Source organism: Delphinapterus leucas, chromosome 7 (assembly GCF_059928025.1).
Source record: "Delphinapterus leucas isolate spDelLeu-1000000601 "Yukka" chromosome 7, BTC_Dleu_Yukka2, whole genome shotgun sequence".
Taxonomy (NCBI): Eukaryota; Metazoa; Chordata; class Mammalia; order Artiodactyla; family Monodontidae; genus Delphinapterus; species Delphinapterus leucas.
The window spans coordinates 84,876,822-84,902,115 of NC_143135.1; the positions used below are offsets into that span (position 1 = coordinate 84,876,822).

The window sequence follows — 25,294 nt, forward strand, 5'->3', positions numbered from 1 at the left end:
AGGAAGAGAGAGGAATGGATGAGCTACTTAGAGGATGGATGGGTAGATGTGGGAGATGAGGGAAGAGAAAGGTTGTGTATGAAGATGGTTCCACTCAGTGGGACAGGAGAGGTAGGGAGAAGTGGGTACTGCAGTGCCATTTGCCTGTTTGCCTCAGACTGGCTCCCTGCCTTTCCACTGCTCTGCTCCGTGTCACAGGGCTGATCCTGCAAACCCCATCGCCCAGACTTCCTCGCCAACTCTTTTCCAGGTAGGTTCAGCCAATGGAAAGCATTGGCCGGAGGTTGGAGGGCAGGGGGATGGGAGAAGCCAACGTATTTTTCCCTCGCCCTCTGCTCTCTGTTCGGGCAGCTGCAGCAGGGCTGGTGGCCGCTTTGCTCTGAGTGGCTGCCCCACCAGGAAGCCACTCCCTCTGTGCCTCCAGCTCCTGCCTGGCAGCTGTGGCAACACCACTTCCTTCTTTGCCCCCCAGCCCAGCAGTGGGGTGGGTGTGGTTTTACTCTGCTGTGACTCTCTGGGATGTCTCACCATCCCATTTGGCCTTTTAGCTTTTTCATCACCATATGAAATTTGTCGTATTGAACTGCCTGTCACGGGCTGTTTTTCTGAGTGGACATTCAGTAATACGGACGTGTTGGATTTGAGGTGCCTTATGAGACATTTAAATGGAGACGTTTAACAGGAAGTCGTATATAGATTGAAAGGTGCAGAGAGTGGTCTTAGATGGAGACAGACTTAGCTGGTAATGGAAACTAGGGGAGAGGATGAGGTCCTTCAGGGAGATGGCATAGAGGATGAAGAGCAGAGAGCCTAATACAGAGCCCTGAGAAATACCCCAAGGAAGATCAGCTCAGCAAGAGACTGGGAGGGTGCTGAGAGACAGAAAAGTGTCAGGAGGGTTGGGTGGCGCAGAAACCAAGGGAGGAGGTTTTCAAGACAGAGACATTTGTTTATAAGATGTAACTTACAAGATATAAGATATAACATATAAGTTATATCTTATAACAAGTTATAAGATATAACTCGGCTTGGCGGTCACATAGATAAGGATTGAGAAGTAGTCCCCTGGACTTGTCAATGGAGAAATCATCGGGGGCTTCAAGGAGATCAGTTTCATGAGAGTAGTGGGGCAGAAACCAGATCGCAGTGTAGATGGGAGGGGAGCAAGGGGGGCAAGTCAAGAAATTGATGGCAAAGGGAAAGAAAGGAGGGGTGGATAGAAGGACAGGAGAATAGAATGGAGGAGGGCATTTCCTTGTGGCTCTTTAACTCTGGCTGGGAGGAGTCAACAGAGAAGGAGAGTGTGAAGATGTAGGAAGAGAGGATGGCATCCCGAGCCCAAGGAGGACTGGCCGCTGTCTTCAGCTCCCACCAGCTGGATGTTCCCTTTCTCTAGCTTTACACGTAGGCTGTGGAAGTTGCCCCTTGCCTCCTTGGATCAGCTGCCCTTGATTCGTTCATCATTTTCTTATTTCTCAGCACATCTGGGTCATACATTATGTGAAGACAAATCACTACTGATGGTTAAATTTCTTGAAAAATCCCCCAGGCAGGTACCATTTTGGAGAACTACATATTGTTTCTCAAAAAGCCGAAGTAGGGGCTTCCCTGGTGGCGCAGTGGTTGAGAGTCCGCCTGCCGATGCAGGGGACACGGGTTCGTGCCCCGGTCCGGGAAGATCCCACATGCCGCAGAGCGGCTGGTCCCGTGAGCCATGGCCGCTGAGCCTGCGCGTCCGGAGCCTGTGCTCCGCAACGGGAGAGGCCACAACAGTGAGAGGCCCGCGTACAACAACAAAAAAAAAAGCCGAATTAGCCCATTTTTCCTCTCTCATTGGGAGAGATTGCTGTTTCTTGGAGAATCCGATGAACAGGGTGACTCACACTTAGGAATAATGTTGCTTGAAAAGTGCAAAAGGTGAGGTAGTTTGGCTGTGAGGGGCCTCTGAGGCCTGAGAGATGGCAGACTCACAGCTCCCATTTCACTCTGACCCTGGGCTATGAGCTCATCAAATGAGATGGTAAATAAAGTCACTGACATGGTTTAAATGATAATTTTGTTCTCTTTTTCATTCAGAGCAAATTTAATGGAATTTGTATACAACATATGGATGAAATATCCATACGATGGGGCTTGACTATATCCTCATATTTCCCCTTTCCTTTTCTATATCTGGCCCCTTTAGCTCTGCAGACTTAACCCCACACCATCAATCCACTCAGTCGGTCCGCTGAGCATCTCTTCCTCCTTCGCATCTGGTCGTTGTCGTCACCTAGCTCTCCACTACCACCTCCTGCAGTAGCTGTTAGGTCCAGGGAGGTTGGTTCACGGTGAGCAAGTTAACTGTCAACTCCATGGACAGGTGGAAGTGACTTGGCAGCCGGAATGAGCCCACCCTGAGTTAATTATACCAGTGAGGATCAAGGAGGACGGGGATGCAGCTGGTCTGCAGAGCCCCTGCAGTTCTGAGACACATGCTCCTGGATCCACACGTTGCTCCATATCCAGCCTTGCCTTTCTTTGTTCTCTCTCTTGACTCCATCCAGGTTTCTGCTCTCCTTGTCCCTTTGGGAGGGAGGTCAGTACCAGCCCAGGTGTAGTCCCCAAATGCTTCCGGCTTCCAGTCCCTACGTAGGCTTGTATATCCACTTGCTTGGGTTGCTCTGGCATTCATGATAACAAGTTGAGTGGTTTCTGCCCTAGGCTATCTTTTCTGGCATCCTTCCTTGCTGAAATGTCAGAGGAGGCCATTGAGAGGGCATGACCACCAGTTGACCTGAGAGCTGGACCCGGGCAATCAGAGACTCCTCACCCCCTCCCCTGACCTTGGAATGTGCATTCTGCCCACCATTCCCACAGTGGAAACCATTTTCAAGAACTCAGCCTTGAGAGAGTAATGTGTTATTGAGACCATGTGGACAGTATATGTGACTGAACCCTGTTAAGGTCTCTGTGTAAACTCAAGATTCTGGGGGGTGGGTGCTGAGATCTATTCGTCTCTCAGCTGACCAAGGCAAACCTTGTAAGCAGGTTCCCTTTCTTGTTAAAACTGCCACTAACTAGTCTAGAGTGGGCTGCCTCTTCCTTCAGTCTCTCGTTGCCCTCTGTGTATAGGGGCCAGTTTTCACACCAGCAGATAATCTTAATGCTTTGTTTTCTTCCAAGTATGTACAAATCAAATAATGCTTTTGTGATGAAAATTATACAACATTATACAGAGAACCAAACATATACTTTCTATTACATCTTTGATGTACTAGTTAGTGTTAAATTGACATGTTTCTTCACCCGTGTTCTTTGGACTGTTTTTTTCGTTCATGTCTGTTTTTCTTCAGATGATTTTCTAGTAATTTATACAAATATGTGAATCTGGCTAAACTAATATATTTTACTCTCAATTTCAGGTTGCATCCTTTGCTCTCCAACAATCACTGGAGTGCTGTTTTCAATATGTCCACCCAGGGATTCAAAATAACAAAAATGCCTTTGAAAAATAATGTCATAGGTTGACAGAGTGGTTTATAAATTATAGCATACGCTTATGCTCTTAATTCTTCCTCAAAACCCTGCTTATCATGGCTGGAATTGCTGCTACACCTGTGGGGTCAGCTGGGGGCTGGCTGTAGCCGGGCCGGGGGCCTGACTGGGCCACTTGCCTCTTATGCCCCAGCTAGTAACTGGGGCTTGTGCTCATGGGGGTAGCAGGGCTCCGAGAGGGAGAGTAGAAGCATCGTGGGACCTAGCTCTGAGCTGGCACACCATCGTTTCTGCTGCCTTCTATTGGCCATGGCAAGTCACCTAACTTCAAGGGTGGGGAAATCAACTCTGCCTCTTGATGGGAGAAGTTGGAATGTTACACTACAAAGAGTGAGGACACAAGGAGTCAACCTGGAGCCATTTTTGCAATTTGGGATGACGCTTGGTGCCTTCCTCAAGGAGGTCGTCCAAAACCATTTTTCAAACATCCCAGGTTCCTATAAATCTCCACCTCTGGTTTGGCGGCCCCTAAAAATTCCCTGTCAGTTTTGGTGAGGGGTCACTTGGTGACAGTGTTGTCTTTCGAAATGAGTAGTTCTGTTATTGACATTACATTGCTCCCCATACATTATTTGTAAGGTTTCCCTGTTTGTATGTGCAAAATATTTCTGTGTATATTTTGAGAAATAAATTGTACAGGCTTCTTTTATTCTTTCACACACCCTAGAGATGTTATAGAGGCAGTAAAAGTGTCCAAATTTTTGAGAAATTAGAACAATCAAGAGTTACCTGTATGGAATGCTGTTAGCGATGGCAATTCCCGCTACAGTACCTTTCATCTGAGACACTTAGGATGTGTTAACAGATTAAAAGTAGTAAAAGACACTGATGGAGAGAATTTTCATTATCTTGTGCTCTGAAAACGTGGATTTTCATTGGTTTGAATGGGCCTGAAAATGCATTTTTATTACTAGGGGCATAGAAGCCTCTAGCGGTATTCTTAATAAAGCAAGGTGAGTAAGCAATCATCTGATGAGGGTAAATGTACCACACTCCATTTTAAGAAAAATACAATATAAAAGTCTTACCATGGAAGAAAATCTTTATATGATCTTTTTTTTTACATCTTTATTAGAGTATAATTGCTTTACAATGGTGTGTTAGTTTCTGCTTTATAACAAAGTGAATCAGTTATACATATACATATGTTGCCATATCTTTTCCCTCTTGCATCTCCCTCCCTCCCACCCTCCCTATCCCACCCTCCCTATCCCACCCCTCTAGGTGGTCACAAAGCACAGAGCTGATCTCCCTGTGCTATGCAGCTGCTTCCTACTAGCTATCTACCTTACATTTGGTAGTGTATATATGTCCATGCCTCTCTCTCGCTTTGTCACAGCTTACCCTTCCCCTTCCCCATATCCTCAAGTCCATTCTCTATTAGGTCTGTGTCTTTATTCCTGTCTTACCCATAGGTTCTTCATGACACTTTTTTTTCTTAAATTCCATATATACATGTTAGCATACGGTATTTGTCTTTCTCTTTCTGACTTACTTCACTCTGTATGACAGATTCTAGGTGCATCCACCTCACTACAAATATCTCAATTTCGTTTCTTTTAATGGCTGAGTAATATTCCATTGTATATATGTGCCACATCTTCTTTATCCATTCATCTGATGATGGACACTTAGGTTGCTTCCATGTCCTGGCTATTGTAAATAGAGCTGCAATGAACATTTTGGTACATGATTCTTTTTGAATTATGGTTTTCTCAGGATATATGCCAAGTAGTGGGATTGCTGGGTCTGGGAAAACTGGACAGGTACATGTAAAAGTATGAAATTAGAACACTCCCTAACACCATACACAAAAATAAACTCAAAATGGATTAAAGACCTAAATGTAAGGCCAGACACTATCAAACTCTTAGAGGAAAACGTAGGCAGAACACTCTATGACATAAATCACAGCAAGATCCTTTTTGACCCACCTTCTAGAGAAATGGAAATAAGAATAAACAAATGGGACCTAATGAAACTTCAAAGCTTTTGCACAGCAAAGGAAACCATAAACAAGACCAAAAGACAACCCTCAGAATGGGAGAAAATATTTGCAAATGAAGCATCTGTGGCCTTTTTAGAACCTAAGCTTCTAGGGCACAGAGAACTTCATCTTGACGTAGGACTGAGCAAATGCATGGAGAGGTTCTCAAAAATAGGCATTAAATTCTAAGTCCAGAAGGGGCCTTGAGATGCCCTCTCTTTACTCCTTGGTAGAACTGTTTTAGCCAGCCCAAGAAAAGATTTTTTTCTTTAAATCTCAAAACTCAGAGATTCCACACTAAGAACTTACTTCTCATATTGCCTTGTGGTCTGCTGTGGGCATCTGTCAAATGGTGTGAACTCTGCATGGGGACACTGGCCTACCCTCCAGGCCCATGGTTTGGGCTGCTGTGGTGCCATGCTGTGCTCAGGGGCCTTCTTCTTTGGAGATCTGGGCTCCAGTGAGCCTTGGTCATGTTCTTTTATGGAACCTTGGGTGCTTGACCACTCTGACCCTCAGTCTCATTTGCAGGTTCTGGAGAGGATTAAATGAGCTCATGTGATGTCCAAGTGACTGAGAGAGTAGGCTCGGGATGAATCTTTGCTTCATTTTAATTAGCTACGGAGAAGAGGATGACCCTAGGGATGAGCTACTTGGACTCCAGCTTGGTGCCTCTCCAACTTTAATATGGGTATGCCTCTCCTGTGGATCTTGTTAAATGCAGGCTGGTATTCAGTAGTTCTGGGTGGGGCCTGGATTCTGTGCTTGTAACAAGCTCCTAGGTGACGGTGACGCTGAGAGCAAGGGTCCAGCTCCTGCCTTTCCCCCCTCTTTCTGGAAGAGCAGGACGTTGGCTCTCCAGTGGGAGAAAACATCCGCAACATGACTACTAGTAACCAGCTTCCCTCACAGGCAAGGGACCTGTACCACTGCTCCCAACCATTTTGTCTGAGGCGCAGCAAGCCAAAACACTGAGATAATGAGGTTTGCAGCAAAGAGGAGGTTTATTCACAAGGCAGCCAAGCGAGGAAGTGACGTGAGAATAGGTCTCAAATCCGTCTCCCCAAAGGGGGTTGGGGTACCTATGGGATAAAGAATAAAGAAGCAGGGCAGTATGAGGCACGGGGAGCATGAGGAAAGGTGATTGGGAAAAGGTGTGCTCCTCATTGTCCTGAGCTGGCGTAACTAGGCTGCGGGGCTCAGCACATTCTCAGGCTGGAGTTCTCGGCCCTCTGATGGCAGGAGGTCAAAAGGCACTTGCCCAGGTGGAAGATCGGTGGTTCTCTCCAGTCTTAACCAGCTCAGCCTAACTAGACACAGCTGATTCCAAGTTCCTGGACAATACCGGGGCAAACATCTTATTGCTTATGCTACATGTAACTTGGAGGACGTGCAAGTGTTCAAGCTACCTTGATGAGTGAAGACAGGATTTCACTAATCCTTACACATGGTTTCACCTCCAGGCCAACAGAAGAGACCTGTAGGCTGAGTCTGGCTCCTGGCACCTGGAATTGGAGGCAGATGGTTTAAAAACGGGCTCTCCCACCCTCTGTGTGATCTTGGGTAGATAGACTATTGAATCTTCCTGTGTCTATTTCTCCACCAGCAGCATGGGGACACTCAGAGTCCCTCTCTTTGGGGCTGTTATGGGGGTTCAGTGAGATATAGATGCATGCACAGGCACATGGGAGACACCCAGTGTATGTTACCTTCGTGCTTATCTTTATTTGGAGACCAGTATTGTTAGAAGATTTCTGGTTTGGACAACAAATTAGATAGGTGGTCATTACCCCTGTGTGTCACTGAAAGGGGGACATCTGTAGTGTTAAGTTTAAGTGGATTTTTCTCTTGCTCACCACTGGTAGGTTAAAAATCAACAATAGTTTAGTTTGCTTCATGTTTATGTCAGTATAGCCTTTTGTCCTCTGGAGTTCAATTTCCTTCTCTTCCTCTCCCTCCTGCCTTCCAACAGTGCCTAAAACATCATAAGTACAATATGCCTCAAGGTGTTTCTAAGCTCTCAGTCACACAATCAATAGAAGCCTCTCCAATATAGACTAGCTGCTCTCTGCACTGAATCCCCTATTACCTTCCTTCTTGGTTTATTGCCTCATTTTGCTCGATTATTTCTATAAATAGCTTAAGATGTAGCACAGGAGGTAAATTTTTCAAATTTCTTTGTGTACAAAATATCTTATTCAGCCTCTGCTTATAACTGATAGTTTCGCTGGATACAAAACCCTAGGGTAAAAATTATATGCCGGAAAAACGTTGGAGGTAACTTTCTAATGCCTTCCAGCATCCATGGTGCTGATGACAACTATGATAAAGTCAGATTTTAACTTTTTTTTTTTTAGGTGACCAGTATTTTTCTCTCTGGAATGGATGTATCCTCTCAGTATTTTATTCTATTTTATTTTATTTTTTCAGTATTTTAAAACTTCACAATGAAGGGTGCCTAGGTATGAGTCTGTTTTTGTTCATCTTGCTCAAAACTTGAGTAGCTATTTTAAATCTGAGGCCTGATGTCCACTTTCAGCTGTGGGGAATTTTCTTGCCCTTTGACAGCTTCCCTCCATTTTTTGTCTGCGTCTGGAGTTTCTAATAGTAACATGTTGGATCTCCCAGATGCAGCCTCTCTAACATATTTCTATCACATTTTCCATTGTGTCTTTCTTTTTTATATACTGAGAAATTTCTAAATTCCTACTGAATTTATTTCAGCAACCATATTTTCATTTCCAAGAGACCTCTCTTGTTTCTGACCATTCTCTTTTTAATTAACACCCTAGTCTTATTTTATAGTTGCTAGCTCTTTTTAAACCTCTCTCAGGATACTAATTAGGGTTTTTCTTAAATTATTTTGTTCCCTAAATTGTCTCTAGTCCTACTAGGATATGTTTTCACTCTTTTTCCCCCTCTAACATGTTGTAAGCTTTTACTCAAGTATCAGGCAAATGACAGTTATTTTCTATTTAAGAATGAGCGCAGAAAGCTCCCTGAAGTCAACGATTGATTGGTTTCTTATGCAGGAAGAAGCGGGGAGTAACTGTAATAGGATCCCCCCGCCAACACTCTTTTCTAGGGTGTAAAAACTCACATTAACTGCCCTAGTTCTCCCCAGTTTCATTGTTTTCAAAATGAAATCATCTCATTTCAGGAGCGTGAGGGCGGGGCTGGGAGTCCACTCCTCTAAACACAACCCTTCAATGAGTTCCCCTATTTCAGTCACACTTTTAACTAACTCCACCCTCTCTCCTACATGCACATCTGAGCATGGGAATACTTCTGCAGGTGGAGTCAGAATCCTCCTCAGTTGCAGGTGGTCCCTGTGCATATTCTAGGTGATGCTTTTCCTCTGTTCTACTGCTTCAGTTTCACTCTCTTCCACTTGTCTCCGTCTTTCAAAACTATGTTGAAATCTCTTGATTGTTGTGGGCTTATATACTTAAACACTTTGATACCATCATTGTAGTGTATTGTCAAAATGGAGAAGAGCCGGAAGGGTTCTCAGTGCATTCTGAATCTGCTATTCTGTGGTCCCAGTGTTTAAACTTCTTGGTCTTCCCCAGTGTCTATCACTGGTTTTAGAAATACAATCTCCTGGTCTCCTTGTGAAGGAAATGAATACAACGCATCTAAAGTGACAAGGAATGGGGGTTAGATGCTCTGGGGTCTTGTCGTACTCTGCTACTTACCAATAAACCACTTACGTACTACAAATTGGAGATGCTCATTTACAAAACGAAAGGGGGTAACTCGAACTATAGATTTCTCCTACTCTAACATTTCATAATTTTCTAAGTTCTTTTCTTAAAATTTCTCTATATTATCATTAATTTTAATTAAAAAAATAAAAATCTCACTTTCTCTTTTGAAAATCAAATAGTAATTTCCATAATCCTACAATAATGGGGTAATTAGTTCGGAAACCTGTCACGTTTCATGCTTCATACGAAAAGAAAATCATATTGAATAATTTTAAAATATTAAACATGGACTTTGTAGCACAAAGACAAGGTCCCCCCAAATGGTGTTCTCTTATTTACTAGAAATCTTCAGCTCTGCTTTATAGTTGAAATAAAATAAATATATTATTTTTGAGGTGCAAAAATTTCTTATGAAAATCAATTTTTCTTTTCTGTCCATACAAACAAAAGTATGGAATGACATTAGAGGTCAGGTTCATTTGGTAATATAATGTAGCTTCTTGATATTTTTTATTTTAGGAAAGGAGAATATCAACATTGAAACTTTTTTCAGCTTTACTTTTATTTAAAATGAGACCCTATTTTCCTCTTATAAAAAGAGAGTTCAACTAGAACTGTCAATTTTCTCATCTGTAAAACAAGAGTACTGAATCAGCTGACTATATTCATTCAGAACTCAATTTCTTTACCTTATGTTCACTAAGGTTCTCCCTAAATCTAATATCCTAAGGTTCTAAGGAAAGGAAAATATATTATTACCGACATGTTTTGATTTTTATTTCTTAGAGTTCAAATGTCCACCATTCACCTTGGTCTAAGCTTTAGGGAACCATTCAACGGGATACAATGCAGATGGAAGGAGAAAACAGAACCCTCACACAAGCTGTGCAGGTTTTCAATCAGGCTTCCATTTGAAAAATAATCTTCTCTATAGCTTTAAAGTGATAACTTTGTACCGGCAATGCTTCTTGTTTCAAACTGATTTTCTCTGGCTCTTCCTGAACACTTTCTGAGGAATCATTGACCTCTTTGATTTCTGAGGAGGAAGGACTCTCTACTGTCACAGTCACAGGAAATTCAGGTGGACCTGAGTGTCTGAAGAAGAAGATAGGAAATCACAGAGTTGTTACACTAAAGTGCAAAGAAAGAAGACAACATTGTATAAAAGACAACACAAGCCAGATACCAAATATCCAAATATTAGAGGACGTTTAACAAAAGTGATCTGAGGTATCATTATTCATAAATGTCTCTCACTGCTCCTTAGTCTAAAACAGGCAATGACTAATTAAAATTACAGTAACTTATTTATGCTGTGGTCTACTGTACAGACCTCTGTTGTACATGGTTAGGATTAGTAATGGGAATTGCCCATATTATTTTATGAAGTTTCTTTCACAGAAGCCAAGTGAAGATCCAAGGTAAACATTTTTTCTCAGATCAACTTTATACTGCAAATGAAAATTTTACTCTTCACCATCAGACAAAAACAGTCTGGAAGAAAATGTAGTTTTTCGGAGGAAAATACATCAGTAAAGGGACTGATGAATAAGCAGAAAGTCAACATATCTAAGCTGTGAATAATAGACGTTAGAATTTTTAAAAATAAATAACATACACATACACAACTAAAACTGACCCATCAAAAATTTCATCTTCTCATCACCCTTAAGCCAAAACCAGGGTAACAGTAATATAATTCTCCCGTCAAGCTTCACTGCCACTGCAATGTTGTTCCATAGGACATTTCCCGACATTTAAAACCTGACCTGGCCACAACCCCATAAAAGTCTACAGATCGTAAAGAAGTGTGCTGGGATTATATAACCACGCAGAAGACAAGTCACTAGGACATCATTTTGACAACAAACAGCAAACCCTGCAGCAAGGGAAATTCTAGCAGGAGAACGAGGCGCACACCCCTCCCTCTGGGCATGCAAGGGCAGGACTGACACCCAAGATGCTCTTCTCTCAATCTCAGCAGTGGTGCCTTTCACAGAGCAACTATGCAGTCTCCTAAGACCATCGCGGGGCTTCCCTGGTGGCGCAGTGGTTGGGAATCCGCCTGCCAGTACAGGGGACACGGGTTCGTGCCCCGGTCCGGGGGGATCCCACATGCAGCGGAGTTGCTGGACCCGTGCGCCACAGCTGCTGAGCCTGAGCTCTAGGGCCTTCGGGCCACAGCTACTGAAGCCCGCGTGCCTGGAGCCCGTGCTCCGCGGCAGGAGGCCACCGCAGTGAGAACCCTGCACACAGCAACGAAGACCCAACGCAGCCATAAATAAATTAATTAATTTTTTAAAAAGTCAAATTAATATGGGATTTGTTACTCTTCTAAATAATAAAGAACACTGACAAGAAATATCACAGTGCTGATTGCTATTATCTTTTCACTTTCCATTATAGTTGTTTATATTATTTTCATGGGATTTCACTGAAGTTATCAAGTTTTTTAATAGTCAAATTAAAAAACAAAATCCCTTGAAATGCCAATACAAAGAAAAATGAGTCAGAACATGAAAAATGTTTTAGACAAGTTGACAACATACATTCTTTGCTCATTTCTCTTTTTGAGACAAGTTCCATCTTATTCACAGCCACATGTACAAACACTGAATAAAATACAACTCTATCACTCTATGGTGATCAAAAAGAAAAGACAAGCTGGTTCCAGAAAATTCCTCTATTTATTCCTAGTATCTTGTTGCATCTGGCAAAAAAAGCATTTTGAAATATTCTCTAAATTTTGTATTTTATTTTATAATAATTTGCTTGTTTATCTCAATCTAAATATTAAAAATGCATGAGAAACATTTTAACATTTGGCATTTGACTATCCCTATCTATTTCCTTTGCCTCCTATGCTGATCTTTTAGGATATACTGCACATACCACTCTCATACTCCCCAGAATCTACAGCCTCATACACATGCAAAATAGCTTGTGGGGATGTGTTAAATTACACTTGGTTGAGGCAGGAAGGCTGTAGAATACATAGTTTTTACACCTCAACATTTTAAGTGTTTTTGGAAAGTAACCCTAGTTTGAGTGCAAGTTCCATCGATTTATCAAATGCATTTCAGGTAAACCTAGGTATGTCCAGTAAAATGGTAAGGCTATATTACTGGGAGACTACTTACAAGAGCAAGTGAAAAGAAATCAGTGAATGAATGTATTAAAACCAAGAGTCACATATAATAGGTCAATCAAATAGAATGGGGATCCCAGAAACATATCGACACATATAAGGACAACTGACTTTTCAACAGAGGTGCAAAGCCAATTTAGAGAAAGGATAGTCTTGACAAATGGTGCTGGAAGCATGTAGTACATGGATATTGTGCCTAGATAGCCATATGCAAAAGTATGAACTTTGATCCCTACTTCACACCATATAAAGAATTAACTAAATATAGATCAAAACATAAATCTCTAAAACTTGGACAAAATTTTTTGACCTTGGATTAAGCAAAGATTTCCTAGAGATGACATCAAAAACGAGATCCATAAAAGCAAAAAAGTGATAAATTGGGTTTCATCATTGGAAGCCATTATTAATAAAAGAAAAGCCACAGGTTGGAAGAAAATATTTACAAGTTATATACCTGAAAAGACTTGTGTCTATAACACATATAGAACTCTCAAGACTCAGTAATTAGAAAATTAAAAAAAATTAACAACATGGGTAAAAATATTTAAAAAGAGATCCTGCCAAGGAGGTGTATGGATGCAAATAAGCACATGAAGTTCCTCAATGTAATCCATTATTAGGTAAATGATAATTAAAGCCGCAGGAGATACCACTACACACCTATTGAATGGCTAAAATTAGAAAAGTCCAACCACACCAAGTATTGGTGAGGCAGTGTAGGAACTGGAAGTCTTTTACACTGCTAGTGGGAAGGAAAATGGTACAGTCACTTCAGAAAACAGTTTGGCTGTTTCTTTATAAGTTGAACATACACCGACCGTATGATCCAGCCTTTCTGCACCTAGATATTTATGCAAGAAGAATGAAAGCATATGTTCATACAAAGACTTGTACATGGATCATCATAGCATGTTTATTTTTAATAGACAGAATTGTAACAACCTCGAGCACCCATCAACAGGCGAATGAATAAACATACTGTGGTATACTCATACAGTGAAACACTACTAAGCAAAACAAAGTAATAAACTATAGATACCCACAGAAATATGAATTACTCTCAAAATAATTACATTGAGTGAAAGAAGCCAGACAAAAGAGTCCTCACTGTGTGAATCCATTTATATAAATTTCTAGAAAGATGCAAACACATCTATAACTATAGAAAGCGTATCAGTGGTCACCTGGGTATGTGGAGGGGTTGAATGTGAGGGGAAAAAAAGGGGCTTTATGAATGAGGCATAAAAACACTTGAAAGTGATGGATATGTTCCTTTTCTTGATTGTGTTGGCAGTTCTATGGGTATATGCATATTTCAGAACTTAAGTTGTGTTCTTTAAGTATGTGCAGTTTACTGTGTGTCAGTTATATTTTAAGAGAGACGTTATTAAAAGGCTAAGAACAGACGTTTGTCTCAACAAATAAATGTAGCAAAGAACAGAAAAGTCAAGTACAGTATGATATCTGTCCATTGAATTTTATTTCCCTCAAAAAATATATCCCAGTTCTTAAAAGAGATGGAACTCAATAAAAGGTAAAAAAAAAAACCAGCAAAGCCATCAGCAGGGTGAGCTCCAGCCAATTTTCAATTGTGAGACACTAGGTGGACGGTGCAGACATGCTAGGATGTTTGTTCTTCCTGCCCAATATTTTAGAGAGGATATTAAACACCCCCATTAAATGCCTGCAAGTGATGGCCAGAGTGGAATTTGGAGAATGATGGCTGTGATCTTTAATATGGTTGTGCCTTTGTAAAGAGTCTCACTCAGAATTTCCAGGGTAATTTTGGAGTCAACTTTTTTTTGTTTTTTGGATGATATATATGTCTAACTCACCTCAAGAATATATCCACGTACACTTAAAGTTAGGCACCAACTGGTGCAAATTTCTGTGGTTATTTCCTGACCTAACCTTTTAGTTTCTTTTTGTTCCTTGATTGTAGTTAAGCTTCATCTTGCCTCAGGGCCGTTGTATTTGCTGTTCCCATGTTTTGGAAATATTATTTCCAGAAAATTTTTCCATAAGTGATTCCTTTCTATTCTTTGGCATTCATCTCTTAAAGATATTTTTTCCTTGATTGTCCTGCTAGCCTAACTTAGTCCCAATTTATCAGATTACCTTACTTCTTTCACAGAAAAATAATAAAAACAAATATTATCTTTGGTGTCTCTTTGTATTTAGATGAACTTCTTCCAAAAGAACTCAAGCCCCACAGTGACAGAGGTTGTTACCTTTCTTATCCCTTATTCTGTGTCTTAGAACTGTGTCTGGCATGTAGTAATCACTCCAGGTCTGTTGACTGTGTAAAGAATATATGAGTAGATGAACAGATTTGGAGTTATTTGAGGTCGCTCTTAATGATGGCTGGTGTTGGTGATTAAATTAAAATTGTAGGTTTTAGAGTTGGAAGTGATCTTGCTGAGCCTCACAGCTACGGCAAAACTCTGCTTACTGTAGCATCCCTGACAGAAGATCAAGTCTGAGCTTGAATAACTGTATATGAAAGACCCTAACCAGGGCACCCTCCTAGCTTTCTTCCAGCAGATCACAACCTTCCATGGGAGTTTGCTCCCTATTATGCAGCTGTAATTAGGAGAAAATGGTTTGATTTACCCAGAATCATCTTCTCTCAGTCTCCTTGTTTTAGTTCCTAGAGAATAGACAGGACAAAGTTTCCTCTAAATTACATCCTTTGGGTTTGCATTCCTTCTTGTAACAAAATAAGCACCATGCTATGGCAAAATTCCCCTTGATTGTCTGCCACTTGTTGCTACATTCCTTGTTAGTGTTTAGAAATAATTTATCTTAATGTTCCACATTATAATTGATGGAGTACAGAAATAAAAGAGATCTCGGGGTTATGTCAGAAGCAATCAGACAGATATTTTAACTTACCCTTTTAATGTATTTCATGCTGACACTGTGAGGAATTGAGCAGTATAGTCACCACGTTATTGCCATTGCTGAAAAAATGTATTCATGGTGAAATTTATGTTAACTTTGAAAGCTTTAGCTCATGGAGGAATTGTAAGCTACATCTTAGAGGTCTGAGCATTTCTCAAAAAGTTGTGATACCAAACACCTCTGCCTTTTCTTGTATTTCTGTTATGTTCAACTACTTCACAAAAAGCATTCGTCATATTCCTGAAATAATGATGGGCTTAGTTGAGATTCTTTTGGGTCCTAAGGGACCAACATGTGTGCATAATAGTGTCGAGTTACACAGAGCCTGGATGTTTGGCTACAGACTGAAAGCCTCATGGAGTTGTTTTTTCACATCTGTTCACCAGTGTGTATGAATGGGAGAAAACCAAAGTTCTCGTTTGCTTGAACAAGGGGAGCCACACTCCTTTTACTTTTGCTGTGACAAACAAGTAAAGAGGTGTAAAATATCTGAAAAGAGCCTCTTAGGGGTTGGTAGAACACTTAAGTGGGATGTAGAGAATATACAAGAAAAAGAAAAGCAAGTGAGTACTGCTGGCAAACATTTTCAAGGGCAGCTAACAAAATAATAATAGTAGTAACAACAAGAGTAAGATTGATTTTAAAAGACTGAAGAGTGGCATGGGTTCCTAACCACTCTACATGTATTAACTCCAGGCCACAGCTCTGTAAAATGGGTGAGGTTATTAACCCCTTGTTTTTCAAAGAGGAAGTGAAACACAAAGAAGTAACACTCCTGAAGTCCCACCACTAATAAGTGGTGGAGCTGGGGAAAAAAGATACAGGCAGATTAATTTTAGAGTTAGTGCTCTTAACCAGTAGGTTATGTACCACAGGTAATATTTGCACATTTTGAAATCACTTTACAAATACTATTTTTACCCCTAAAGTACACAGGGAATACCCAGGGAAATTGGCATTATAATTATTTTTATATCTTTGCAATAATCTGTTAACTTTTGGCAGTTCAGTATCCTTCCCCAACTTCTTAAAAATTGAGCCGGCAATCCAAAAAATAAGGGCTAGTGAAAATAAATGTCTTGTAAATCCAGTTCAAGAGAGCAACTAAAAACTAAGGCCCCCAAGTATGTAAAAGAGAAAGCAAGGGCTTCCCTGGTGTCGCGGTCGTTGGGGGTCCACCTGCCAATGCAGGGGACGCGGGTTCGTGCCCCGGTTCGGGAGGATCCCACATGCCGCGGAGCGGCTGGGCCGTGAGCCATGGCCGCTGGGCCTGCGCGTCTGGAGCCTGTGCTCCGCAATGGGAGAGGCCGCAACAGTGGGAGGCCCGCGTACCGCAAAAAAAAAAAAAAAAAGAGAGAGAGAGAGAAAGCAAAAGAAGAGACAAGAAGCCCAAACCCTATGATTAAGCTCCACGTTGTTCGGTAAAGGGACATTTAATTAATGCTTCTTTAGTACCTTGTGCACAGAGGCATGGCTCTACAGAAGCCAAGGAGTCTCCCTTTCATCACTGATTCATGGTATGCTTCTGGCAGGGTCACTTCCTTCTTTGAGCCTCAAAGCTTTTCATCAGTACAGTGAGGGAATTGGAACAAGGTTAGCTCTCACAACCCAGCTCTCATGTTCTCTGTGAGTCTAGGTAAGTGCCGAATGTCTTTAACATGACAGATTATTTTTTTCTTAACCATTTCTCTTCTCCTGATTTTTACAAAATTTCTAATTCATAGTAGAATAGTAGAAAAGAAAAAATACCACACTGAAAAGTAACTGATACACTAACTTTCCATTCTCATTTCGCTGCCAATTCAGCCAAAAGCCTTCTGTAGAATTCTGATGCAGACCATGAACACACACTGTAAGTGTTCCAAAGTCTTTTCCATATTTGGTAGTCCTGTGATTACCATTGGCAGAACTATCTTGGACTGTCATCTGAAAAATCTATCAAAAAGAAATTAGTAATAGGAATTCATATCAATGGTATTGGAGAAAGAAATCCTTGAACTTACCTTACTGTGTGAACCTTCACCCATGTACAAAATCAACAAGAAATGTTAAACTTTAAAGGCAACATATTCCCATGAATAGAAGGGAGAACATAACACAAATAATATACAATGCTAATATTATGTACATACACATATATACAAGTGGTCTTGAAATATATTCCCAGATATTAATTGGATTAAAGTTTGGGGCAATAAAGCATTTTTTCTCATAGAGAACATTATTCTTTAAGGCACATATAGAGACACATATCTGCCCTGCTGGCCTCTCACAGTTTTAGTTGATTCCAGTCATGTCCCCAGTTCATTTCCCCATATATTTATTCTTGGATTAATGATTTTTTTTTTTTTTTTTTTGCGGTATGCGGGCCTCTCGCTGCCGTGGCCTCTCCCGTTGCGGAGCACAGGCTCCAGACGCACAGGCCCAGCGGCCATGGCTCACGGGCCTAGCCGCTCTGCGGCATGTGGGATCTTCCCGGACCGGGGCACGAACCCGTGTCCCCTGCATCGGCAAGCGGACTCTCAACCACTGAGCCACCAGGGAAGCCCGGATTAATGATTTTTGAACAGGTGTTCATCTCTTTAGAAATACCTGTGCCATGACCGCAGAGCACTCAGATTTCTTTTTGGCATTTGGTGCCATATCATGGGGAAAGTGACGAGTTGCATGACAGGAGAGGTATAAGGTGAACCTTAGAGTAAGTAAGACTTTATGCATAGTTCTTAATCCCAAAAGGAAAAGAGAAGGATAGCAGCGAAAGTCATTGGAATAAAGGACCTCTCAGATGAATCAGCATTAGGATAATTCATTGGTTACTGACTGTCCAGTCGGTTTAGGTTATAAAGTATTCCTGAGTGACTGCATCACTTTATGAAAGTATCTACCTAACTATAGCTTTCTTTTGCTGGAATTAGTTTATATGGCAATAATATGCATAGAGAATGGCAATTGTGAATTTCTGTCTTCCGCAAATTGAAGATACTCGTTAAGGTACAAGTTTCCCCAAGACTGCAAATGATTTATCCATACTATACTAACTAAGACTGTGTCTTACCGTTCTTGTTTGTTAAAGGAGATAACAAGGCCAACTTTGAGTAGAGTAATAGCAGGATACTTAGAAAATACTTTCAGGTTAAGTTTTGTAAACAAAGTTCAGTGTTTACCCACCAAAAGCAAATCAGCTCATTTAGTGTTTCAGGAAATGCCTTCATACTTTTTCATTGCCACTAAAGGAATTTAAAACACCTGTTGGATACATTCCCTCCTAGAATGCCATTTGTACACTTATTCCTAATAGGACCTGTTATTTTAAATGCAAACTCATAAGGCTCAGAATTGATACTCAGTATTTTTAGTGATCACATGGTTTAGGGTTCTCAGATTTGGGCTCAGACTTGCATTTCAAGCATTGCAATCTGGCCTTGTTAAATGATTTCCTTGCAACCAGGAAAAATTGTTTATCTGAATCTAAAGTCCAATTAAAGAAATGTGATAGTGGTGATAGTGGTTGATGAAGCAGACTAGCATAGCAGCTAGGGCAATTATAGACAAGTTACATTTAACCTCTCTGTGCCTCAGTGTCTTCGTCTGAAACTGAGTTTCTTCATCAATGGTGATAAATACTGGTACCAATCTGACAGAGTTATTTTAAGAAATGAAGGAGTTCACAGATTTCCTAAAGGCTAATGTTTGGCTTGTTGTTACTAAATGCTGGTAATTATTAGTAAAACAATATCCCTCTATTATTTATTATATCAAAATAATAATGATAAGGGCCTGTTATTTTAGTAGTTCTATTTTTTGTTCACATAGTTTAGACTAACTCATATTGTTTAAATGTGAAACCAAGAAGAAAAACAGTTTTGTTTTGTTTTTTTAACCTGGTCAAGGAACCCAAATCACCTAATGCAGAAATGTTTCTAACTTGGCATCTGCTTTTAATCTGTCACAGCCAGAGAAAGTTTATTGTCTCAGAAAGTGACAGCCTTGTATTTGTGTAGCATAAAAAAGAAGATACATGCTAGATAAGATATATACCCCTTATCATAGTCATGCCACATATAGTGCAAAACTATTCCTGCTGGGTTCAAACATTGTGATCCAGAGCCTGCCATTGCCTATTATCAGGAGCAGGAAAGCGTAAGAATCGTATGTGTTTGCCCTTAAGTTGGTCTGCAACACAGATACTGTCAATCAGCGTCTGATAGTACCCTCCCCGTGGACAACCTTCTGTGCTCTTCTGAGCATGCTCAGATGGAGTCGACCATCAGTGTGGTGGGAGTTCACTTCGCTTCAAGTGTGTCCAAGTTGAAGGGTGAAATTAACAAATACTAACCAAATTTGTGTTTGTCCAAACCAGGAAAATAGTTAAAGAATCAGGACATGAAGAATCAGGCAGGGCTTCCCTGGTGGCACGGTGGTTGAGAGTCTGCCTGCCGATGCAGGGGACACGGGTTCGTGCCCTGGTCCGGGAGGATCCCACGTGCCGCGGAGCAACTGGGCCCGTGAGCCATGGCCGCTGGGCCTGCGCATCCGGAGCCTGTGCTCCGCAACGGGAGAGGTCACAACAGTGAGAGGCCCGCGTACCACAGGAAAAAAAAAAAAAAGAATCAGGCAAATACTCATTTGGCGTCAACCCAATAAAAAAGCTTCTTGGTGAGAAAAAAGTTGCCAAAGATGAAAGCCCAGAATAGTGCTACTTCAGCCTAACCACAGTGTCAAAGCAAATAACACACATACACACAAACGCAAAAGGAAGCTCTCTTCACACTAATGCCCCAAAGTCCTTTATGGGTCTTCAAATTGAGCAGATTAGGTAGGTTGATGGTTGTCCTTTATGGACTGGGTCCACCTAACAAGACTCATTACTAACAGAATATCTCTGTTTTGTCATTTAATAGACATCCCAAACTTAACATACCTTGCAATCAAATACACACATAGTCACTCATGCTTTTCCTGTAGACTTTCCAAAACAGAAAAGGGCAGCTCCATTCTTCCTGGTGCTCAGTTACAAAATGTGATTCATCTTTGACTTTTTTCTTTCTCTCTCTTTTCACATCCAATACAGAAGCAAAATGTGTCAGCCCTATCTTTGAGATAGAACCAGAATTTGACAGTTTCTCGATTTTTCCACTATTACCACTCAGGATTAAGATTTCGTTGTCTATCATCTTAATTATTATCCCTCTGAACTGTATCCTTAACACAGTGGTCGGAGAACCCTTTGAGAATCTAAGTCAGAAGAACTATGTGACTTCAGTGTCTTCTCCTTCATCATAGTTGAAGCTGAAGTTCTTAAAATGCTGGAAAGTTGCTACATGATTACCCTCCACATTATATATTTGATCTCATCTCTTCCACCTCTACTCCTTGCTCACTCTTTTCCAAACACCTTATACCCTTTAGTCCTTGACGTTCAACAAGTATAGTAGGCAGACATTTTCACTTGCTGTTCCCTTTACCTGAATTGCTGTTCTCTTTACTATCTACAGTACTCATCCACTCACTTTTTTAGGTCTTTTCTCAAATATCACCGTCTCCATTATGAGGCCTTGCTTGCATTCCCTGTAATAACCTGCAGCCCCACTAATACACCCTACCTCCTTAGAAGCCTCCCTTCTGCTGTAGAATCTGTTGAATGAATGAATGGAGTGAGCTATGTCTAATTTCCAAAAAAATAAACATCAACCATAAACACTTGTTGAGAGACGGGTTCAGGGTATAAATAATAAAAGAAATGTAAATTCAGGCCTTACCATTCACCATCCATTCCCTCAGGGTTCTGCTATGGTGTATCTTTGAATAAAAAGCACAATTTGATAAGACTAATTAATAGCTTAAATTCGTTAGAATCCCAAACCTTTTATAGTAGAAATGTGATAAAAATTGTGTCAGAGATTCTCCACAAAATGTTGGCAAATTGAAGCCAAAAAAGTATAAAAACAATTATATACCATGACCAAACGGGATTTGTGTCAGGTATGTAAGGCTGGTTCAACATTTGAAAATTAATTAATATAATCCATCCAAGACAAAAAAGGAAAAGAAAACCATATAAATACATGCGGAAGAAGCATTTGACAAAATCCAGCGTGCACTCATGAGAAAAACTCTCAGTAAACTAGGAATAGAGTGGGACTTTCTTAACTTGATAAATACGATCTACAAAAAAACCAATAGCTAACATCATACTTACTGGAGAGAAACTCAATGCTTTCCTATTAAGATTAAGCACAAGGCAAGGATGTCCTCCTTTATTATAACTTTTCAATATTGTGCTGCAAGTCCTTGCTAATGCAATAAGGCAAGAAAAGGAAATAAAAGGTGTACAGATTGAGAAGGAAGACATAAAGCTGTCTTTGTTCACAGGTGACATGATCATCTATGTAGAAATTCTTAAGGAGTTGACCCAAAACTCCTGTAACTAATAAGTGATTATAGCAAGGTTGCAGGATCCAAGGTTAATATACAAAAGGCAATTGCTTTCCTATATACCAATAATGAACAAGTGTAATAGGTTAAAAAAACCCCACACTATTTACAAAAGTACTGTCAAAAAGGTAATACTTCAGTGTAAATCTAATAAAATAAGTACAACCTCTATAGGAGGAAAACTACAAAACCGTGATGAATGAAGTCAAAGAATAACTAAATAAGTGGAGAGATATTGCATGTTCATGAATAGGAAGACTTGGTATTATCAAAATGTCAGTTCTTTCTGACTTAATCTGTAGAAATTCAGCGCAATCCCAATCAAAATCCCAGCAAGTTATTTTATGGATATTGGCAAACTGATTCTAAAGTCCATATGAAGAGACAAGAGACCCAGAATAGCTGTCACCTCATTGAAGAAGGACAAAGTTGAAGGAATGACACTACCCAGCTTGAAGACTTATTATGAAGGTGCAGTAATCAAGACAGGGTGGTATTGGTGAAAGAACAAATAGATCAATGGAACAGAATAAAGAGCCCCAAAATAGACCCACATAAATATAGTCAACTGATCTTTGGCAAAAGAACAAAGGCAATACATGGAGCAAATATAGTCTTTTCATCAAATAGTGCTGAAACAACTGGATGTCCATCATAAAACAAACAAACAAACACAGACTTTATATCCTTCATAAAAATTAACTCAAAATGAACCACAGACCTAAATGTAAAACACAAAACTGTAAAATTCCCAGAAGATAACATAGGAGAAAACCTAGATGACCTTGGGTATGGCAATGACTTTTAAAATATAACACCAAAGACACAATCCATGAAAGAATTGATAAGCTCGACTTCATTAAAATAGAAAATTTCTGCTCTGTGAAAATCACTGTCAAGATAATGAAAAGACAAGCCACAGAGTGGGAGAAAATATTTGTAAAAGATGCACCTTGTTAGGATAAAGTGGCAACTTTCAAGCTTCTTACATGTGCAACTGGTGTAATTTATTTTGGTATGTAGTGTCAGGTACAGACTTTAGTTTTAAATGGGTGTGCGGTTTTCTAGGCATCAATTTTAAAGATGATAACTTAACTTTATCACAAACTTCCCAGACATACTTAGAACTATTTGTGGATATTCTTTTCTGTTTAATTTGTGTATGTGTTCATTCATGTGGTAATGCTACAATGTTTGAATTGTAGTGGCTTTATAGTAAGTTATATAGCTGTCTGATAATTAACAGATACTTAACTTCTAATAAAATTTATTACTTGTACCTGAATGCCTCCAGATTATGATCTTCATTCAGACTCTTTACTATTCACTCAATATAAATTCAGAGCTGATATACATTTAAAACTGAACTAAAGCGGCTAACATTTTTTAGTTTTCATCTATATTCCTAGATTTAAAATATGAGAAAGTAATAGAATGCAACATTTTTTTTTTTTTTTTTGCAGTACGCGGGCCTCTCACTGTTGTGGCTTCTCTCACTGCGGAGCACAGGTCTGGACGCGCAAGCTCAGCGTCCATGGCTCACGGGCCCAGCCGCTTCACGGCACGTGGGATTCTCCCGGACCGGGGCACGAACCTGTGTCCTCTGCATCGGCAGGCGGACTCGCAACCACTGTGCCACCAGGGAAGCCCAGAATGTAACATTTTTTAAAACCTCTAATGACTCACATTTTCTATCTGTAATTAAAACAGAATACCCTGTGGAATATCTTTGCATGATTTACCCGGTTTCATTAATTCTGGTTACTGAAGTTAATTTAAATTCACTCTTGTAAAATGAGAGCTCAGTATAAGCTTTTAGCATACTCAGTGAGACTTACAAATAGTCATCTGCTAGGTGGTAAACAGTAAACAGTCTTATTTATTGCAAATAATCTTAGCCAATAAATGTTATTTATGCTCCATTTAAGAATAAAAATGTTAATCTGAGATCACAGAACGATCTTTTTGTGAAAGCTAAAAGCAATTCTGCTTTGATTAGTTGCAAATGCAAATATTACCCAACTTCTTTCTCCTTTGATAGTTGTATAGAAATAAAACTAAATATAAGAATGTAAGCCAAACCCACTACAAATGAAGCTGCACTACAGGCCCTGTATCTTCAGTGATTTCTACATGATTTCTATGCTCAAACCTTCATTCTATCCTCTCTTCCTAAACAGAATTGTTTTGTTGTTTTTTTTTGGTTTTGAATAACTTTTATTACGCAAGGGATTCATATTCTTTATAGACAAATCATGTAATCAAATAAACCAAAAATAGATTAAAAAACAGCCATAATTCCACCTCTCAGATTTATTATCACTGTATCTATTTTATAGTAGAGATTTCATATATATTTTTTAACATCTTTATTGGAGTATAATTGCTTTACAATGTTGTGTTAGTTTCTTCTGTATAACAAAGTGAATCAGCTCTACGTATATATATATATCCTCATATCCCCTCCCTCTTGCGTCTCCTTCCCACCCTCCCTATCCCACCCCTCTAGGTGGTCACAAATCTCCCTGCGCTATGTGGCTGCTTCCCACTAGCTATCTATTTTACATTTGGTAGTGTATATATGTCCATGCCACTCTCTCACTTCGTCCCAGCTTATCCTTCCCCCTCCCCGTGTTCCTAAACAGAATTTTAAGAAGTTAGCCAAGATAAATGAGCAACTGATTTAGACCTAGGTCCCAAATTTACAGTTTCAATGATTTAGGAAAATTCCTTGACAGCTATACCTAGCCTCAGTTTTCACATTTGTAAAAGGGTGAGGATTAAAAAAACTGATACTTCTGGACATACCTGTTATTCTGATTGGATATTTTTTAAATGTTAACTGAAATTTAAATGGATAAATTATAAAAAGAAGATGACAAAAAAGCCTATTATCATTTTATTACCCAGATAAACCCTGGTGGTCCACTGATAGGAGAAGGGGCTTCTCTAAGTAGTTTTCGTCATCCTGATTTCTGGACACTCCCTTCTTTAATCTGCTTTTGGAGGCAGGGGGTGACATTTTGGCAAGTTTTATTCAATTTCTTTATGCCTTGATTTTAGGAAAGAAGAATAGTAGCTGTGCTGAGCTCTGCCAGGTCAGATAGAATTTTGGAGTATTCTCTTTCTCTCTCTTGTAGACAGCCACTGTCATTTGGTAAGCCATAAGCCTTCCTTTGCTTTGACTGTGGTTAGTGTGTTTGCTGGATTTCTAAAATATAATTTTAGTGTTTACTTGTTTAGATTGAAAAGATTGGGCTATATTTTTTAAAGCTTATCCCTTCATTTTGGAAGGCCTTTTAAGTTGTGATATTGCATGCAAGAGAGCTAACGGAATTCTGGACTCCATATTTTCGTTTTTACCTTTTTTTTCTCAGACTTTGAACCAACAATGGCTAACAATGAAAGGAACTCAGACCCAAATATTTTTTCCCTTGTCAAGCACAGAGAATATGGGAAAAAATGAAATTGGGAAATTGTTTTGCTCCTCTTCCTCCTCCTTTCTGGTCAGTTACCTCAGTCATCCAGCTCACTCTGTATTTCTAGCCTGGCTTCAGAAAGACCTGAATT

At 40.1% G+C, this 25,294-nt stretch overlaps 1 long non-coding RNA gene across 4 annotated transcripts in view; it reads left to right on the top strand.

The window, feature by feature from the left end:
* LOC111170798 (uncharacterized) overlaps window positions 1-24,838 on the top strand; it is a 49,543-nt gene extending 24,705 nt beyond the window's left edge. For 3 of the 4 annotated variants that reach the window (XR_016393906.1, XR_016393913.1, XR_016393910.1), the window contains one exon: window positions 2,186-3,398. This is a non-coding gene — a long non-coding RNA (uncharacterized LOC111170798). Of the gene's footprint in view, window positions 1-2,185; window positions 3,399-23,187 lie in introns of those variants that run through there. The other variant, XR_016393916.1, reaches the window with a different exon arrangement.
* The last annotated feature ends 456 nt before the right edge of the window (window positions 24,839-25,294 follow it).